The following is a 4,523-nucleotide window of genomic DNA, read 5'->3' on the forward strand; positions in this document are numbered from 1 at the left end:
CTTTGGGTATTCTTAAAATCAACACAGATGGGTCTTTCGAGAAAAATCCAAGCCCTGTTGGCATTGTTGTTGTTGGTAGAGATAGGAAGGGAGATGTTCAATTTGTGTTTTCTATTTATAAAGATCATCACACTAACAACCTGATGGAGGCCATAGCTATTTTTATGCTATGAAGAATGCTTGTGATCTTGGTTGGCAAAGGCTTATCTATGAATATAATTCACAAATGGTGATACATTATTGAATCAACAACATTCTGAAGTTGTTAGTTGGAAGTTAGCTTTGATTGTCAACTGGGTTCATAATTTGTGTACTTCTTTGGAGTCTATTACTTTTACTCATATTCCCAAGAAATGAAATAATGTTGTTGATTGTTTGGCAAAGTGGACTTCTGACCATATGTGTAATTGGAACATTCTTGATAAGACTCAACTTTCGATGAGCTTGTCCCATCAATTTGATCACTTGGTTGATCTTGACAGGGTTATCTAATGCCCTTTCTCTATTGTACTTGTTTCTCTTTCAGCTTGAATAAATTTTTACCCCTCCTTTATTTCATTACAAGAAATTAAAGATTTGGGAGGTTCTTTCCTTTTCCTTGCTATCCTCCATCCAGTAGTCATATTGACATATTTGAAAGAGAGGTGAATGTCATTATTCATCTTCTCATCCAAAAATCATGTTTACCTTTGGTTTCCATAGGCATAATTGAAGTTTGAGAAATATTTTGAATAGATGGTGTACTAATACTAGCAACAAGTTTAGCCTAAGGGTATTTATTGTTCCTCACATAGCAGTATATATTACAATGCCCCTCTTGATGAAAGTAAAAGCAAGAATCAGATTTCTTCAACTATAAATCATGAATCTTGGTCCAATTAAGTCAATTTGATGAGGTAGCTGGATATTTCATTAAATCCATTGTACACATGCCCTCAAGTGAACCCTTAGGCTGACAAATTTATAAGTATCTTTACAACATAGGTCTCTTTCGAGTGGTCAAACGATCTTTCATGTGAGATCAAAAGACAATATTTAAGAAGGGCAACTCAATCCACATGGGACATCAAGATGGAACTCAAAAGTATCGAAGTTTACATGTAACAGATCTATCACAAATAACACGGGTGCCATAATCAAGGCCAGCATGTGCATGCTATTCCAATTTCAAGATACAATTAACATATATATTTTTTTAGTCCAAACAATCAATTTCCTAGCCCTTATTCTCCCAGTTTGCTTTAGCCCATCTATAGAAATCACTTTCAGATAGAATACCGCTGAAGAAAAACAAAATCACAGATTTAAGTTAATACATAAATATACATTCAGCCACATCATCAAGAACTGTAAATTTCCATAATTTTACCTTGAATGTCGCGTCTTCTCCATAAATTGTCTCTGTTTGCTTCTTGAAATTGTTGGTTGGATTTTGGAGCAAAAACTTCAACAGCAGCGTGTGTACCAAAAGCCATGACTTCATTCTCTACAAGAGCTTCAATACTCTCCACAACTTTGTCCCCTCCTCCTTTCCATCCTCCTCTAATTTTCTTCTGTGAAAGCCTCTATTTAGCAAAATCAAGCTGAACCCTAATGCTTGAACACTGCTATAGAATCCCGAGGAAGCTTACAAATAATTTTTTATATGTTTTACTCTGTTTAGTAGCTAAAAATCCCTAAAATCCACTGCTGAAGAGAACGAAACCGAGACGAAATGAAATCTAATGTTCTGTATCCCTGTCGTAGTGGAAACTGCTGTTGAAAATATCATTGATTAGCCAGGAAATCACATGAAAATGTAGAAAAATGGTGAAACCTTAAGCAGCTCTGTCCACCTTCATACTCTAAATATAACTAGTCTTCTCCAGACTTAGAGATGATTCCAACACTAGGTTTTGTTCATTTTCTTCCAATATTTAATCCAACAAGTTTGATAGTGAGAATTGAAAAAACAATAAATAATTGATCACGACATTCATTAATTCCTACAGTATGATAATGGCGTTAAAAATATTAAAATGGTCCACCACTGAATTCTTTTCACATGAAAAAATCTTATTTACTAAATATAATAGAATGTCTTATAATAACTCATCGGCTCCGAGTCTTTAATGTCAAGTTAAAGTTAATAAACTGAAACGAATAATAAAATAGAGACAAAAGAATGTGAACCCTCACGATTGAATACTTACTATGAAATTTGTCGATTCTTATGTCCAAGGAAATATTAGGGGCAATAGTAATGTAATTAAATGGCAGGTTTTGTCAACTGGACATATCCTAATATTGGGTTTAGTTTAATTCATGTCCTGATACCTGCACTTAGAAATACATGTACTATAGTCCTCGTACTTAACATCCTTTATCCCAAAATCAAATAAACACCCTTAACCAATACATCTCCTGTCCAGACGTTCCAATCCCTTTTTCACATTGTGGGCTCTCATATGCTCCTCCTCTTTCTCGCTGTTCGCTGCCTTCACAACACTTGCCATTGCTAATACCAGGGAAACCACAGACCAGAAGTAATGATAGTTTTGAAGTGCTGCTTCTTGTTTTCTTATATAGAAAGTTGGGGCTATGTGGATAAGGATGGATTTGAAAACTGCCCAGGCGGAAATAAAAAAGTTCAAAATGATGGGAGTATGGATCTGACATGACTTCCAGGCAGGCAACCTTTCCTGTTAAATGAAATGCTCTCGCTTCGAAAGTTCCTTTTCTACTTTTAATATCTTTTGGTGCCCATGGATAAGACTGAAAGATTTTTTTTTTCATGAAGTCCCTCTCTATAGACAATTGTCTTCAATACTGTATTTTGAAAAGACGTGGAATATTTATTGTTATTATTATTATTATTATACTGTAATGTCTATACAAGGTACATTTTTAAAGAGTAGATGCAGTTTGAGATACAGACATGTATTCATCTTAAGCACATCTTACTATAGAAGGTATGTAAGGATCTTTTTTCATTAACATGTTCGATACTGAGTGGTCTCTTGTAAAATTTGTCAATTTCTAATTAACAAGAGTTGGAGAGCTTGAGTCACTGACTCTGAAAGAAGAACAAGGTATGAGAGGCAAGTGGTAGTTGTCATTAGTGCGGGGTGTCAATAATTAAATTTGCAACAATGTTAACATACAGTGGTTCTAATGGTAAGAAAATAAATACTATTGGTTTAGAAGATTTTGTAGGTGATATGAAACTTACTTTTGATCAGAGCATGAGGATATTTTTGGATATGGCAATTAGGTATTAGTGTATTGTAAATTAACTTTCTCTTAACTAGTTTCTATTTCCTACAACAAGCAAACTAGGTGGTTGTTTAAAATTTTCAATTCAATTAAGAATGAAACATTTGTTGTTTGTTTAAGTGACATTTTCCTAAGAAACTAAATAAATAAATAGCATGATCAAAATATTAACAACATTTAAAAAAATATGAATACAAGAACAATATAATAAGACAAAAATTATGGAAAACCATTTGAAAAAAAAATCTACTATTTTAATTATCAAGATAATATTTTATTTATCATTTATCATAAACAATAATTCAGATTTTGTATTATTAATTATCTATCATAAGAGGTAATTACTACATAAAATTTTTAAAAATACTATATATTTTAAACTTAAGTCACAAATATATATTAAATAAACTTTAAAAATTACAATACAAAGACAAGCCCTTTGCAACCTTGCCCGCCCTCAAACCCTGGCCCGCTTCCATGCCCTCTTAGTCTTGGGAGGGATGGAAACCCCCTCCATCCTTACCCTTACCCTCCCCCACTGGATTTTGACCTCGGTTGCCCAAATTTCATATGGTTGCAAAATCCCTAAATGCCCGCCTTCTTCAATAGGAGGACACTATGCATGTTTGGGCCCCAAACCCTTGGGTGGCCCCACATCTGTAGCCCCATTATTGGCGTCCTCAAAGTCAAATTAGTTGGGGTTGTTGTTGGATCCAAAACTCCTATGGATTCAGGTGCTAAACCCACGTTCTCCTCAGGACCCATAGGACCTCAAATTATTTTACCTAATTTTGTGGTGGATTCGATCTCCTTGAGGTTTACTTGTGCCTTGTGGGAAAGTTTGTCTCTTTTTGACCTATGGTGGACATGGTCAGAAGATGGTGTTTGACAAAGTGGAAACTAATGAGTTCCATCTCCATCTCAGCGATGGTTGGAGCCCTCTTCTTTTTCAATTTCACAATTGAGAAGGACTGGGGTTCAATTTTGGCAAACATCACTTGATGATGGCAAAATGCAAACCAAGATTTAACCTCAAGAGTGACCTCCATAGATCCACCTCGGTTTGCATATGATTTCCTAGAATCACCTAGGAGTTTTGGGATGACTATGTTTTTAGATGGATCGGTACCTCCTTTGGGTAGTTCATAAAAATGGGCTCAATGACTGGTTCAAAGGTTAAACTAGGGTTTTCTAGGTTTTGTGTGAATGTGGGAATGAATAAATCTCTATCTATCATGGTGGACCTAATGTCAAAATAGAGCACCTCG

General features: G+C 34.9%; 1 long non-coding RNA gene across 1 annotated transcript; it reads right to left on the reverse strand.

Moving 5' to 3' along the window:
- Positions 1-1,048: 1,048 nt before the first annotated feature.
- Positions 1,049-2,668, reverse strand: LOC149545155 (uncharacterized). Its single transcript, XR_016354228.1, has 2 exons — positions 1,370-2,668; positions 1,049-1,280 (listed from the first exon to the last, which is right to left on the reverse strand). It is a non-coding gene; the product is annotated as an uncharacterized LOC149545155 (long non-coding RNA).
- Positions 2,669-4,523: the final 1,855 nt, after the last annotated feature.

Source organism: Cupressus sempervirens, chromosome 7 (genome assembly GCF_028749045.1).
Source record: "Cupressus sempervirens isolate cs-2001-9-10 chromosome 7, ASM2874904v1, whole genome shotgun sequence".
Classification (NCBI taxonomy): Eukaryota; Viridiplantae; Streptophyta; class Pinopsida; order Cupressales; family Cupressaceae; genus Cupressus; species Cupressus sempervirens.